Source organism: Myotis davidii, unplaced genomic scaffold, assembly GCF_000327345.1.
Source record: "Myotis davidii unplaced genomic scaffold, ASM32734v1 scaffold18, whole genome shotgun sequence".
NCBI lineage: Eukaryota > Metazoa > Chordata > Mammalia > Chiroptera > Vespertilionidae > Myotis > Myotis davidii.
Genome location: NW_006292696.1, coordinates 3,285,234 through 3,302,507, shown reverse-complemented (window position 1 = coordinate 3,302,507; position 17,274 = coordinate 3,285,234).

The following is a 17,274-nucleotide window of genomic DNA, read 5'->3' as shown; positions in this document are numbered from 1 at the left end:
GCGCGGGGGCGGGGAGGGAAGAACTTTGAGCTGTGTAACACATCCCATTCCCATGCGACACACCTGTGTTAAGTGAGACCAGGGGAAACACAGGATAATAGACTATCCCTAACATCAAAAATTCTTTCAAAATATGCATATTTTCCCATCTTCCCCTGTCCCACCCCTCAGGCTAGTATCACAGACTTCTCATCAATGAGGCATCTAGAATCTAGTTTTACAAAAGCATTTAGGGTGGCTCTGATATTCAGCAAGGAAGGTTTGGGAAGTATGAGGTTGTCCCTGGTTCATCTGAGGCCGTGGTCGGCAAACTGCGGCTCTTTGGCCCCTTGAGTGTGGCTCTTCCTAAGCCTTAGGAGTACCCTAATTAAGTTAATAACAGTGTACCTACCTATATAGTTTAAGTTTTAAAAATTTGGCTCTCAAAAGAAATTTCAATCGTTGTACTGTTGATATTTGGCTCTGTTGACTAATGAGTTTGCCGACCACTGATGAGGCATAAAGGCCCTCTTCAGTGTCTCTAGTTTCATTGTGGAAGTCATGTGGCTTGGATTCGAATGCTAGTTCTGCCCCTCGCTGACCAGGTCACCCTAAACAAATTACCTACGATCTCTGTTTCATGTGAGTTGTCAGTAGATTGAAAAGATTAGTGATATAAAGTAAAATACCTTCAAACAAACAAACAAAAAAAAACTGAGCAGGATAAGGATGCAGGTGATAGTTTCTGCTGGTAGAGATGGTGGTGCTGATGGTGGCAGCGGTAATCTTAGCTCTGTGATAATTAATGCCATTTGTATGTATTTGTTAGAAAACTCCTACTTATGTTGAGTGAACTACTTCTCTGACTTCAGTTGCCATCAGCATTAGGTATGCCCTCTTTGTTATGTTAATTCTCACTCTAGGATATTTTTCCATTGATTTCTAGAGAGAGTGGAATGGAGGGAGGGAGGGAGGAATTTTGGGAGAGAAACCTCCATGTGAGAGACACATGGATTGGTTGCTTCCAACACACCCCCAAACCCTGGGGGCTGGGGATGGAACCTGCCACCAAAGTACATGCCCTTGACCAGAATCAAACCCTAGACCATCCACTGAGCCAAACTCTGCCCTTCTTAATGACAGAGACCTTGGACTTCTTTATTCAGTGTGAGAGGCCTGTTCAAGTATTTAAAGTCTTCTCCACCTCCACTCAATTCTCCTTTTCTCTAGATCTGTTCCTTCAACACTTACCCATATGAAATGACCCTGGTCCTGAGTCTGTGGTATTGGAAAGGTAGGACATCCTCATCAATTACATCCCTTCTCCATTAAGGAATAGCTCTCACCCATGGATGACCATTGTCCCCAAGCTATTGTAAAACCAGAGATGAAGACAGTATGTCCACTGCATCAGTGCTTCTCACTTGAATATGCTCGTAAATCACCCGCAGATCTTGTTAGAATGAAGATTCTGATTCAGGATGCCCAGGGCCAGGCCCGATACTCTTTCTGTCAAGTTCCTGGGTGATGTGATGCTGCTGGCTGGTCCTGCGTTACACTTCAGGGAACGGGCCACTACATTACTACCCATCCTTTATACCTGGACTTATGTGATAAATTCTTGCTTTAGTTTGATCCTACAAAAAGTAAAATCGTTTCTGCAGATGCACTTATATAATATCTTCTGTCAGAAAATGATGATTCTACAGTTCACTGTGCTCTCCTTATGGCCTCAGCCGTCCAAAAAATAAAAGATGAAAAAACATTGCGTGACTGTTATCTCCTCAATGCTGCTTCCTGCAGACATCTATCCTGCCAGATTCTTTGAGATGGGCATTTTCTCTGTTAATGCCTACTCTTGAAATTTCTTGCATTAGGTCATATTTAAATCTCTTTATCAATAAGATTTTCATCATTCAGGATTAACAGTGGCAACCTCTGTGTGTGTATAATAAAGGACTCTGGTAGGAGTTCATTTTGGCATCCAGGATTTGCTGTTCCTCCAGCCACCGTGTTCTGTTACTGTGAAAAGATAAGCTAAACAGATTGGAGCTAATGTCACAATTGAAAAAGACAACCTCCTTCAACTGCCTGCGGTATCGGTTGGGCTAAGTGTCACTCCAGTAAAAGGAAAATGTGTGGGACTTTCAGTCCATGGATTTGGGTAGGGGAGGACAATTTGGAAGTTTTTTAGTATTAAAATGTTTATTTTATAAATATTTTTAAATGGGATTAAAACTTATAGAAAATTATAAGCTATAGAAAAAAATTTAAAGGAGGGTGTTTATCTGCTAACCAGTAAAAGAAATATTATGTTGAATATTTTCCTTCTAGAATTGTATTTTCTGTGCATGTATAATTTATGAAAACCATAAAATAATTTATTAGTAGGCTAAAGCGTATAAAATTACCATATTTGTAGGACCAAACAGTAGGATTTTATCAACTTCCTATGATTCAAACCATATATGTTTTGACTCATAACATGGTTTTAAAGTTATTGCAAACTTTACCCTGTTCTGTCTTCAACATCAATAAAAATGGTAATATTAATGTATCAGTATATATTTTCTCTATCTTCTATTATTCCTTAGTTTATTTCATTTTTTCATTATTTTAAGCAATGCTTCGTAAATGTTCTTATGAAGAACTGCTCATAATTTTCTGACAGTAGATATTGTACAAAGGCAGAAACAATATTTGTCTTAGGAGAATCCCCCACAGTTGGAATAGTGGGTTAAAGATTACACATATTTTATAAGTTCTTGATGCAATTTACAATGCCCATATCTCACATGAGCCTGTATCTTTCACTATATCTGTGCCAGCTCACTGTATCAATATATTTTAATCCCTCCTGGTTTAACTGATGAAAAACAATAATTTATTATTTGCTTTACATTATTAAGGTCAATGACTTGTTCTATTAGCATTTTTATTTTATCTTTTGTAAATTGTGTGCAATGTTATCATTTTTTTATGTGTGTATCTTATTGGTTTAGCTATTTTTTTTCAAGTTATGAGTTTTTTATTTATGGGGTTAGCCTTTTTCTGTCACTGATGCTGCAAAAATTTAACTTTTTCAGTTACCTTTTAGTATTCTTAAAGATAAATTTTAATCTTGTGATTTTAAATTTCTATGTAGCCTACTTACCTTTTTTTTCAATTATGGTTTCTGCATTTGGTGTTTAGAAATTCCTTATATCTTCATTATTTTAAAAAATTTGTTTTTAGGTTTTTTTTCTAGTTTCTTTTCATATTTATCTATTCAAATTAGTCCAAGATTATTTTAGGATGTCATTTGAGGCAAAGTACCAACTTTCCTTTTCTCTTGGCACAATTTATTGAACAATTCATCCATTAAGTGGTGACTTAAAATGTCACATATATCTCAAACTAAATTCTGTTATATATGTGTGTCAGTTTTTGGAATTTCACTTCTGTTTCATTCCTCTGCCTGCCTCTTTAGTAGCCATTATCGGTATTTTAATAACTAACTTATTATGCAGATTTTGAATGGCTGGAAATATGTCACCCCCCATTGTCTGTCTCTGAAAGTTTTCTTAGCTATTCTTTCTCATTTATTTATCTTTAGTTATTTTTTCAGATATGAATAAAACAATTTCAATTGAGATATTTATAGAGAATTTTAAAATTGATTTGGAGAAAGTTAAACGTGAAATGTTTAACTTTCCTATTCAAAACATGGTAATTCTTTTTACTTCTACAAGTCATCTCTTATGTTTCTAATTAAATATTTGTTCCAAATAGGTCCTACACATTTCTAGTTAAGCTTAGAATAATGAATATTCTATTTTTGATTGCTCTATACGTAAGATTTTTTAAAATCATATTTCTGACTGTTTTTTTTACATGGATCCTAGGCAAGTTTTTATATATATAATCATCTTAACAGACTCTAATAAATTTAATAATTATTTCATTTTCCTGTAGGCTCATTATACAAATCATCTTGTTCTGATCACTGCAGTAGTTCATGAAAGTCCATTTATCTTATATGAGTTCACTCTACCTTAATGTCTAGAATTGCCAGAACATTGGGGTGATAGTGTTGTATCACAAATCAGCAAGCTGGACAAGACGCCTAATGAGCCAATTAGTTAGGAGTCATCTTTATTGCGTGCAGGTTAAGAGCAGATTACCTCTGTCAAATCCTGAACAAACACAGGAGGAAGCATTTCCTTTTTATATCCTCTACTTCTTTGTGTAAGTCAGTGTGTAACCTTGAGTACATATCATATCTATACTGACACCTGTAACCTTGAGTATCATATCTGTACAGGCACCTGGCATCAATATTAGCGTATCAGTTAGACGGCTAGCTTGCAAGGTCAGACAATTAAGTTTATCTTTTCTATTAAAGCAAAAAGCAAAGTTATTTTACAGTCTGAAAATAACAGAGTTCACCTACAAAATAATAGACTAACAGAGTAGTTCAAAACAGCAGTTTTTCCCAAAGGAGGGACCACTATGCTTCAATAACATTATTTTCTTTTTTAGATTTTACTTGGAATTTTATCTTCAGTGCAATGTTGACAGTTGGTTTTACATAACACTTTCTTTCCAGGTTAAGGTTAGTGGTATTCTTTTCATAGATCAGCAAGACATTTTAACTATAATGTGTGTTGAATTTTGTCAATTGAATTTTGGCCTTCATTGAGATAATGTTATTTCTTATATTATCTGATTATTGGCAAATTATATTCACAGGTTTCCTAATTACTGTTGAATGCCTAAATGATCCTTTTTTGTTCATGGTATATTATTCTTTTAAAATGGCTTCAGATTAGATTTGTTTTCAAATTATTTAGTATTTCTACATTTTATTGAAAGGTGAGATTGATACTTAGATATATTTTTTGTATAGCTTAATATTTTTTTAAATCAGAATTATGTTAGCTTGTGACAATAAATGGGAAGATTTCTTACTTCTTAATGCTTTTGAGCCGGGGTATGAAAAATAAAACATCTTATGTCTACAATTTCATCTCCTTCCCACTTGTCATATATTAGCAACTGTCTGTATTCTTTTTAGAGCTATCTATTTTGAGGATGTACTTCTGAAACAACACGTAAGAAATGGAGACACTTTCTCTATATCTCTAGATTATACTTTTTCACTTGGGCCATGATAGCTTTCCAGTTGTTTAGAAATTATTTTCTCATCTTTCCAAAGTGAGTCTTATACTCAGCTACTTGACATTAGCTTCCTTAAGCTGTGTGTGATTTCTGCATTTGAATCTTCTAAATCCAGATTTAGAAGAAAACAAAACAAATCAACAAACTTTTAACTGTAGTTTTACTTGACAGTTGGGTGCCTATGTGGGAAGAGGTTGTTGGGTGGTAGTTGAGCCAGGAAGCTTTGACATGGTCAGAGTTTCCTTCTCTGTGTGTGCTGGGTCATCCCAAATTAACTGAAAAGTGATCTTTTGCTAACAGAAAAGTGATCTTTTGAGGGGGTGTGCTACCATTGTGCCCATATTCTTTGGTTAGAACATAAAATAAGCATCAATATGCCACATGGGTGATTCCCAGATACACTGCTAGAGTAAAAATGTCAATTGTTAATTATTCTTTTCCTCTAGACCAGTGGTTCTCAACCTTCCTAATGCCACGACCCTTTAATACAGTTCCTCATGTTGTGGTGACCCCCAACCATAAAATTATTTTCATTGCTACTTCATAACTGTAATTTTGCTACTATTATGAATCGTAATGTAAATATCTGATATGCAGGATCTATTTCCATTGTTATGAATTGAACATAATTAAAGCATAGCGATTAATCACAAAAACAATATGTAATTATATATGTGTTTTCCGATGGTCTTAGGCGAACCCTGTGAAAGGGTCGTTCGGCCCCCAACGGGGTTGCAACCCACATGTTGAGAACCGCTGCTCTAGACCCTTTATAAATTAGAGAATATAGACAGGTGAGTGTCCACTGAAGATTCCATTATTCTCTAAGCCAGTGGATCTTTTATAAGTAGTTAATCATGGGTCAGTTTTTCCATCTCCAATCTGGTGATCTCTGTGTTTTTTCTTTAAAAAGATTTCCACTTTTTTGTAATAGGTGCAGCCTTACCCTCATTTCCATGACTGGTGTGGATTTCCCCCGTTGCTGTATGCCGTTGCTCATTTGAGTGGGAAGGCAGGATGGAGGGAAGTGCATGAAGCTATGAGCATGTCCCGTTACCGACCTTTACTCTTAGGTACACATTGTCCTTTGACTTCATCCTGAGGGAACATGACAAACAGAAAAGTTTTCACAAGTAGGTTTCACATGAATGTAAGGGTGGGCCTTTCCTGTTTTACAGACTTGAGACAAAGTTTGTTATGGAAGCTTTTGGAGCAAAGATCTAGCTTGATGACCCCATGGCACGTGAAGAAGGTGGTGGGCGCCTGGGGGAGAGTGATTGTCAATCATGAGGAAACCTGGGTCCCAAAGTTAATTGTGTGAGAGTCAGAGGATCTCCTTACAAAAGCCGGGAGCAAAAGCATTTTTACTGCCTTTTTATGTCCTTTATATCAACTCGCCCCTTGATTCTCTATTAATTTAAAAATCAATGCATTCTTAATTATGCCCATCTAGCTATGAGACCTGAGGAACTAGGGTTGCATTTACACAGAACAGTCTAGGAAATGCCCACCATTCTAATTAAGAGGAAACCAGTGCTCCCAACAGTAACCCATCTCTCCATGTCAGTCAGCTCATGTGAAATAGACCAGAAATCCATGTCTTCAGATGACTAGTATGTTGTCCTTCTCGTCCCACCATTTTTAAAAAGTTATTTCAGAATTTCATTGTCCCTTCTTTGTAAGGAGGTTCCTCAGAGGCCATTTCTATTTCTGACCCAGGGCTGAAAGGTAAATGGAAGCAACTCACACTTTCCCAGCTGAAGTGTTTTCCCTGAGATTCTTCAGAAGAATCAGTCAAAGGAAAATCCAATAATGCACCTAGAAAATTGGATGCTGCTGCACAATTCTATAGGCGGTTTATTCTCTGACCCCAGCTTGAGCTTAGTGCATGCTCGACACCGGGGAACTAATTGGCCATGTAATTGTTCTCCTTCCTGGTAACCGCACAAGCTGTTCTCATTCATACAAGCACCTAATCCTTTTCCAAATTCTTCTTGCTTTAATTTGCCTCAATAATATCCTGCAGTACAGGATAATTGCACATTGTGTAGAGAAGAATTTTCTTTTATCTTCTCTAAATTTAGACTCCACTAATTTCACTTACTGCCCCCTTCTGGGTAAGCAGTGGGGCCAGGTAGTCAGGAACACCCAATTAGATGCCCTACGACATTTCATTTAGATTCTTCTATCATCTTAAGTAATACTTAGCTCCATCCATTCCCCCCTGAAGAGACGGACTCTTTGTCCTTGCCTGGAATCCTCCCTGTTACAATTCCCCAGCCATTCTAGTTATTTCTGCTGCAATCTGCTAGACCTGGTGGCTTTGCTCAAGTTGAGAGGAAGAATAAATGGAGATAAGATCATTGACTTCAAGTGTTTGGAGGGATGTCAGGAGGATGAAGCATGAAAGTTATTTTGAATGGTTTAAGGATTTGAACTAGCAACTGTATCGTTGTTGAAAAATAGACTTGTACTCAGTAAAAGGTGGGGGGTTATATATTAAATAGAATTATCCATCTAGGAAATGTTGCCTCAGGACAGAACAAGCTCCCCTGATGCGAGTCTTTGAAGCTGTTAAACTGTGAGCTAAGGATCCCTCCATTCTAGGCTTACATCAGGGTGACCCTGGGTGGCTCATGTTTCTAATATCTTGTGGGGGTAGGGGAAGTTATATAAAGTACAAAATACTTTACATGCATATAAAACATATAAATAAAGTATCACTTTTCATGTTAAGTGGTGTAATCACATTAATAAATGAGGATGTAGCCCTAACCGGTTTGGCTCAGTGGATGGAGCGTCGGCCTGCAAAATGAAAGGTCCCAGGTTCGATTTCGGTCAAGGGCGTGTACCTTGGTTGCACACCCCAGTGGGAGGTGTGCAGGAGGCAGCTGATTGATGTTTCTCTCTCATTGATGTTTCTAACTCTCTATCCCTCTCCCTTCCTCTCTGTAAAAAATCAATAAAATATATTTAAAAACATAAATAAATAAATGAGGATGTAGAAAAGGTCAGGAAGGTTCCCTAGAGGAGGCAATGATTGAGTTGCATTGTAACCTGTGAATAGGCATTAAAAGCAGGGCAGGGGAAAACTGAGTTAAGAATGGTGATGATGACAAGGATAATGGTGAAATTTATTGAGTAACTATTATATCCAAGGAATTATGCTAAGTACATGCATGATCCAATTTAACTTCATTTTGAATATGAAGGCACTGAGGTTCAGAAAGCTTAAGTAACTTCCATAGTTGCATATCCAATAATTGGTAGAGCTGGGATTCAAACCCAAAGTCTGTGTTTTAGTTAGTTAGTTTGTTTTTAATTAAATTTATTGGGGTGGTATTGGTTAATAAGGTTATAGAGGTTTCAAGTGTACATTTTGATGACACATGATCTGTATATTGCATTGTGTGCCCACTACCCAAAATCAAATAATCTTCCATCACCATATATTTGGCCCCTTTACCTTTTTCTGTCCCCACCCTCCTTCCTTCTGGTAACCACCATACTTTTGTCTGTGTCTATGAGTTGCAGTTTTATATCCCATATATGAGTAAAATCTTATGGTTCTTACCTTTTTCTCAAAGTACATCTATGTTTTTGCAAATGGCAATATTTTATCTTTCTTATGGCTGAATAGTGTTCCATAGTGTATATGTCCTTGGTCTTTATAATCTAGCAAAGGACATTTTGGTTGTGTCCATGTCTTGGACACCATGAATAGCGCTGCAATAAACATAGGGGTGCATATATCTTTGTGAATAAATGTTTTCAAGGTAAATACCCAAAAGAGAGATTGCTGGGTCATATGGTAACTCTTTTCTTATTTTTTTTCTTAATTTGGGGAAACTGCTTGAGATAGCTACATTTAAAGAGACGATATCATTACATTTGGAGGGATTTTTAGAAATGTGTTGGTTTTCAGTGCATGAAGGTTAAGTTTTCATTCATAAATTTTTTAGAGAAAGATTCTAGGATAGGGCAGCAGAGAGATTAAAAGGGCAAGCATAGAGAAGGTTGGTTCTGGGAAACATCAGATCAAAGGAAACCTCATAATGAATGACAAGGTGAGAGTTCACACAACACTTAATTGTCCTCTGAAAAATAGACTAGACAAAGAGATGAGGCTGAGGACAAAGATTTCTCACAAGAAACTGGTTAGTTGATATCAAGTTAACTTCAGAGTGGAGACTGGGTTCATCATAATGGAAACAAACAAGTATAGGTTCACGAATGTGACTTTAGAGAACTCCTCGTCCAAGCCACTCCTTCATCATTATTTCCTCACTTAATAGAGTATTGGGATTTTTGTCTGCAATTTACTGATGGGACAACTGATACTAAAAGAGGGGAAGAAATCTGTGCACAGTACAGAGGTCAGTGGCCAGATATAATGGACTTCTCAGTCCATTATTAGTACCCAACTTTCTACAAATAGTCTCATCTCATGTGTCAAGTCTATTTCGCCATTGTAGCAGCTGAGAATATTTTTGGAAAAGGATTTTGAAGCCACATTAATTCTTAATAGAAAAAGAGTACTATGATTAACTTGTCTGTTATATGGGGGTGGGGGTGGAAATGGTGGCATGTAGTCTATGGTTTACCATCAAACATTTGCCTCATCCTTTTCTCCTGCCTGCCTATCCTGTGATGGCTGGGCTACTTCTCACAGAGGTGGTAGACTACATTTCACCTGCAGTATCTTCACATGACTGATGTCTTTCTTTTACTTGCGTTCTGATTTCTAATTTCATTATCTCCGGACAGGAGAGGATTGATTAGAGTTAAATTTCTTTTGGCTGAATGGGTCATGTGGACTAGTTTCTGAATAAAGATCTACCTTTAGTAGATTCGTTGCCTGGACCCTTGAAAGTAAACCAGAATTTTAAAGATACACCAGACCATTAATGGTAATAATCACTTCTGTTATATAGTACTTTAATTTATAAATCACTCTTTTTTTTCATTTTTATACTGAAAGGAACCATATAGATCTTCTAGCCAATGAGAAAAGTGTTTTTTGTATTTTATATGAACTCCCTCAATAAATTTCATTTAAATTTAAATAGGCAAAATGAAGCAAAATTGTATTATATAAAATTATTGCCACTACTTTTGCTTTTTAAGCTTTTCTAGCCTGTTCTAACTGTAAGCCATTGGATTCCTAGTACATAGAATTCCAAAGAGCACTGCAGTGTAATGCCAGAGTCACTGAACCACAGAAGCTGGGTTTTGTATCTAATTGTGTGACTTTGTTAAAATACCCCCACCTTGGATACCTCTTAATACAGATGTACCTGCAGTTGGAAAAAAATTGATCGCCAAATACCAGGCCATATTCAGCATCGCTTTTGACCTCTGATGAGGATGTATGAGTGCAGAGATAGAAAATAGGGTGGGAGCTCTCCCTTCTCTGTGTATTAAAATCAGCATAAAGAATATGATCCTTAGAGTTCTGAGTATGTTGGGGAGGAGACTTGACAAGACTCACATTTCTTTGATTCTCAGAATTTCCAAGGAAACAACTTGTCTTTGTTCTTAAAGCCAGATCATGTGGTGGAGGGGCTCAACAGACAGATATGTGTGTCTATGTAGCTCGTTATTTAACCTCCTGCAGAAAAGAGACAGAGAGAGACACACACTGAGAATGAGATAGAAGTCGGTCAAACAAACATAGACTAAGGTCTTTCATTTGGACTAAATAAGGTCACTTCTAAACCATTTCAGTCATCCAGAAAGAATCACGGGATGTTGGCTTGGGCCAATCTACAAATTTGTAGTTACAAAATAGTCACAGAGAGGTAAATTACAGCACAGGGAATATAGTCAATAATATTGTAATAACTATGTATGAGGCCAGATGGTTACTTGAAGTAGGGGATGAACATTGTGCAGAATATATGATTGTCTAACGACTATGCTATACCTCTGAAACTAATACAGAATAAAATTGAATGTAAACTTTAATTGAAAAATAAAAATATTGTAAACCCAGCTGGTGTTGCGCTGTGGTTGAGCATAGACCTATAAACCAGGAAGATACCTTTTGATGATTTCTGGGTTGTGGGCATGATCCTCAGCAGGGGGTGTGCAGGAGGCAGCTGATCTATGATTCTCTCTCATCATTGATGTTTCTGTCTCTCTCTCTCATCATTGATGTTTCTCTCCCTTGCTCTCTGAAGTCAATAAAAATATTTTTAAAATTATAAATATTTCTGTGATAAGGTCACCTTTCCTTGAGTCCTATATGAGATGTATAGCAACTTGGACATATGTAGAGTTCTGTAAAGAATATATAAAAGAGAAGTAGATTCTGGATGTCTAATAAAAACACTTGAAAACTCCTACCAAGCCACAACTAAACCAAAGGAATGGTTCCAGTGTAAAAATGTCAGACTTTATAGGAGGCCAAAAAGGTTTTTGGTGAAAAACATTTTGCTGATAGTTTAACAATTTATAAGCATCATCTCTCCTTAAACGTGAGAGCCCACCTCATTCTCCTCCTGAGAAGCCTGGTCCTCTCCTTACCAATATGCCCTATCTTTAAGGTTATTTCTATGGGAACTGTATTATTGCTCTGCTTGTTGAAGCATCTATATATATAAAACACTAAGCGACCGGCCAACTGTTCGACCGGTCAACCATTTGACCGGTCGCTATGATGCGCACTGACCACCAGGGGGCAGGTGCTCAATGCAGGAGCAGTGTGCTTCCACAGCGGGAGCACTGCTCATTGAGCTTACCGAGTGGTGGTGGTGGTGGCAGGTGCAGCGGGATTGGGATGAGTGGAAGCAACACAGCGCCCAGCCTGGGCTCATGCTCCTCCCAGGCCACCTGCTGTTTCATGCACTACCACATCCTTTGGGGGATGTTGGACTGCTGGTTTCGGCCTGATCCCCGTAGACCCAATCCCCGCAGCTGGCCTGCAGGGATTGGGCCAAAACCAGAATCCAACATCCTCCAAGGGGTCCCAGATTGCGAGAGGGTGCAGGCCAGGCTGAGGGACCCCACCAGTGCACAAATCCATGGCCCTCTAGTTTCCTTATAATCAAGGAACTCTAGTCATGGTTAAGAATGTCAGCTTGAGAGTCAGACCTGAACTTGACCCCAATATCAGTCTCTGTGAACTAGAGCCATGTCACTCCACCTATCTGCCTTCCTTGTCTCTTCAGAATCTCAGTATCCTCATCTTTAATTTCATCCACCTCTAGGGCTGAATGCAGTAAAATAAAATGATGTTCATAAGGCATTTGGTTCTGTTCTTGGAGAAGAGTAAGTAATCAGAAAATAGTTATGGCAGTGAAGAGGCAAGGTCAGAGACTCAGGACAGCAACAATTTAGAAGGAAAGTATGGTGGTACTGCAGAATCAACTAGACTCCTGAGAGCATTGCTCAGCTCTCGTTTCTAGAAAGAGATGATGCACTTTTAATAATACTATTTACTTAATTATGCAATTAAAAACACATTGATTATAAAACACCCTGTAGATTTCAATGCAAACTTTCAAGAGGAAATAGTTTCAGTACCACATTAAATGTATGCATCAATTTTAAAACTCATCCCAATTTCAGAAGCAATAAAAGTTCACAAAAACTAATATCTTGGAGAAAAGAGGTGATTTATTGAGTATGAGATATGGTTTAAGCACTCACCTTTATTATATTACATGAGAATATTTGAGAACCACTGTGATTCTGCTCGTGTGTCAAACATTACTGGGTTGTTGTTTTTTTGCTTGTTTTGTTCTTTGTTGGTGTATTTTTGTGTGTTTGTTTTGCAGTCCTGTTTAAAAAAATAAAACAAACAAACTTGTCATATCTTTATTTGGAGTTGCATGCTGATTGACTTGGATATGAATTTATTGTATAATTACTCTGTGCCATACAGTTGCTCTACCTTCATTAACTCATTTAATTTGGGCATCAGGGCTATGAAAAATAATTACTAACAATGATTTGTATGGAGAGAGAGAGAGAGAGAGAGAGAGAGAGAGAGAGAGAGAGAGAGATGACCAACGTCCCTGGACTAGAAGGTGGCAGAAGTAAGATTAAGATGAGAATCCTGCTTTATCTGACTGAGAAGCCTGAACTTTTAACTGGTTTGCTAAGGCATCTCCCTGGATAGTTTTCCTTGCCTTAGAATCAAATTCCTCACCCCCTTTCAGCATGGGTACTGAGAAGAACCTGCTGAGCTCAAATCACCCAATCCCAGAGCTCCCTACCACAGTCACTTCACTAGTTGCTTCTGACAGCTCTGTAATTAACATCTGCACTGAGGAGAGGTGATTTCTGCACTGTTGGCTTGCTCTGGATAAAGTAATTGCCCACATTTAAGCTTTCAGGAAGAGAGCATCCCTGGAGAAAGGAGAGTTAGAGGGAAGGATAAAGGGGGAGTTACAAGGAGAGGGTTTGGTACGAAAAGAAAGTTTAATTATAGTGCATGTTGCTAATCTGGAGCTGTGACAATATGCTGATATTTTTGCTCTAACTAGGTTTGTAAAGTTTGTGTTAAGCATCACAAAAAATGAATGATTTCTAGGTTAAATTGAGAGTGATAAAATAGGAGTAGAAGAGTCCAGGCAAGGCATTCAGGGATGAGTTTGAATATCACTACTGTTTGGAAAAGTAGTCAGTCTTGGGGTTTCAAATGAGCCTAGAAAAGAATGATGAGTGGACTCTGGTGCTGAAGGTGTCTTAGAGAACGTGCAGGGGAAACAGTGCAGTAATCAATTAGTGATGTCTGCTATGGCAAGGTATCAGAGTTTGATTTGTATTAGTTATTTACCAGAAGGGGTTTTTAAATAACAATGAAGCTAATCTAACATAGCATAACATAACCAAGGCTAGTTTAAGACAAAAGCTCATGATTGAATGTGAAATGCATGCTTGAAAATGGAGAGAGTTGTTCTAGCAACTGGAAAACCCAGTTGGTGGTCTGAATTTCTTAAAAGGGGGTCAACTTTTCCAAATTGCCTGAGAGTGAAAAGGAAGAAACAGGTTTTTGGGTTTTTTTTTTTTCTTACAATAGCAGATTCCTAAAGATAAAAAAAAAAACACAACACATCTACGTTGCAATCCTGACTTCTCCAAAGTATCCAAGGCTCCAAGCCAGGTTTGGAAACCAAGATGGCAATTTGCTGAATGTTCTAATTAAATTAATAGTTGATGAATGTATCAAGTGTGTTAATTGGATTCTGCTTGCATGAAATCCTGGCTGTTAATTGGTTAGAACTTTGGAGAAGAGCCCTAGAGATTCTTCATCCTAGCAGAGAAGCAGAGAAAAAAATTTTAATGTGAACAATTGGGGGAAGGTTTGGAAATACAAACTATAACACAAATCAACCTGAAAGGATTTCTGTGGGAGCTTATCAAATTATATCTTAACGGCAAAGTGAATTTTTTTATGGACACATTCACCAGTTTTCAGTTCTGACTGCTTTCCCCTAAGAAATAGCAAGGTCTTTTATGAGCTAGAATATGACTTAGAGGAAATCTATTTCTTCTTCTAGTGGTAGAACCTTATTAATGACACAGAATCTCAATGTGTAGAATATAGAAAAGTGGTGCTGCTTTGGTTGACAAAGGGGAGGACAGAGAGTCCTGTTCAATAGACACACTCTCACCCCACAGGGCCTTTTTGCAGCATATTTGAAATCCCTAATCTTATCCAGCCTCTCATTATGCAAAAGAGGAATTGCTATTCATATGGGCTTAGTGACTTAGTCGAGGTTACACAGGTAGATAGTGACTAAGTCAAAGCCTCTGCCTGGACGTCTGACCCCAAATTAAGCTAGAACTTGGCCATATGGCTACATTTTAGTATTCTTGCACTATTGTCTTTATAAGATTGGTGAAATTGGTGAAGTTTTTCTTTTCTCTTTGGATTTTGTTTCCATGACTCCATTTATTTTGGAGTCTAAGGTCTGAATAATTTTAGAGTTGAAAGCATTTGCACTTGTAAGTTTCAATACACTATTTTTATTAGATTATTTGCTTATATGTTAATGTATTCTTCTAGATTACAGGCTCCTTGAGGGTAGAGTCTCAGTGCTCAAGATACCAAATCTACTTAATTAGCACGTGTTTAACATAACTGATTGTGCAATAATAATCTGGAACAGATATTAAAGAAACTCTTTGTAAAAAAATGTTTATGAAAGGATCCCACTTCAGCATCCTGGTCCCAATATTTCATGATACTTCAACACCAGAAGCACTTATATTTCACGATACTTGAACATCAGAAATTCTAATTTGGTTCCGTATTTGTGACTGCTCTTTCCACATAGCTTTTTCTACAAATATACCTCTTGCCTTCTAAATTAATTTGTGGACATTTATTCTTGCATTATCATATTATGCTATTATATGTATTCCATCATATTATCAGAGACATTAACAATATTTAACCACGGGTATATCACACAGGCCCTGACCAGTAAGAATAGATGCTAGCAACAGAAAAGTCACTATGGCCCTTTCTGTGCCTGTTAGCTGAGTGTCCATGTCATGTACCCCAAGTGAAGAGGAAGTAGGATCCTGTGTGTAGCCTCATTTCTCCCTGCCAGCATCCCCATGCTCAGCAAATCTATCCATGCCCCCACCTCAATTTGCTCAACCAAACATTATAAAAGTAGCTGTCTCACTGAAGGTTTTGTAGCATAAATGAAAATTTTACAGTCCATTGAATTGCACTTTCCAAATACTTATCACATTCATGTCATACATTCATTTAGCAAATGTTCATTGAATACCTGCAATGCACTAGAATGTCTCTTCTTCCCAATCGCTCTCTTTTCAGCATGTGTGTCTCTGGCTCTCTCCTTCTCCCTCTCACCCTTCCCCATGGGCAGCCATCAGCCCCATCCTCCTCCCAGAGCTTCCTCACCAGCTCTTGGGCTCCTTGTTTTCTAAGGAAGAATAATTCAACTCTCACAGCTCACCTGTGCCCACCATTGAAACATGCTTCAATGTGAGGATGTTTGCAGAAAGGTGATTCATGCTCATCAAATAAATGCCCCTCAGTTGTTCGAGGAGTTTGTCGCCTTAGAAACTGCAAGAGGAAAAATAATTATTTTTATCAGGAGAGAGCAACTTTTAAGGTTCCTATTAGCATCTATACAGTGAAGTGCATATAAAAATGCTCTGATAATATATACTGAATGAAAATCGCAGAACTAAGCTAATTCAGCAATCTTCTTTTCCCATTCTTAAATTATATGCTAAAATACACAGTGTGATGATATTTTGTTGAATGGAGGGCATTCATTCAACCATCAAATCATTATTTTTTGATAGCATGCATTGTTGTGGGTTTTTTGTTTTGTTTTGTTTTTGTCTCGTGTGGTTTCCACGTTTTGTTGTTGTTTGTTTGTCTACGAGACTGAAGATCAATGAATCATAAAAGACTATAGGAAGAAGCACTTACTGTGTAGTAGAGGATATGGGCAGTGGGGTGGGCAGCTGGAACTAAGAAGAATGGGGAGAGCATTCAAGGCAAGGGGTGTGGCCTGGGAACAGCAGAGGAAGCTCTACAGAGGAGAGAAGAGCTGCAGTGAGTTTGAAAGAATGAGTAGGAATTACTCAAGTGAAATGAAGGCTGGCCCAGTCTAGGTGGTTGAGTTGGTTTGCTTATAAACAACAAGAGAACAGCAGGGTCTTAGTAGAGTGTGAGCATAGGCATGAATATGGGGGTCTGGGAGAGCAAAGGGTGCAGAGGTAGGCACCCTCTGTTTTGTTTGTTTGTCACTTTTATTTTGATAAAATTTCAACTTAGAGGTTGTCAGAATGATTCAAAGTTCTATTGTTTTCCTGTTTGTTCTCCCCTCTTTCCTCACCCCTCTCCTCCCTTCGCCTCCCCCATCTTTTCCCTGTAATTTTATTTTGGGACCTTTTTTTAAAATTATAACAAATTTATTAAAGTAAGTTTAATTTTTACGAAATAATTGAAACTTATTTAAGTATCACACATTTTTAGAGTGTGATATTTGTTGACGTTTGCTTGAAATAAGTTTATGGATTTTTGGACCCAATGACCTTACCGCATAATGGGGAGCCGTAATTATTTCAAGCCGAGACTGGTACTGAGTTGTACTTGCTGTGACAGATGAAAATTTTTTTTGCACAAATATGTCA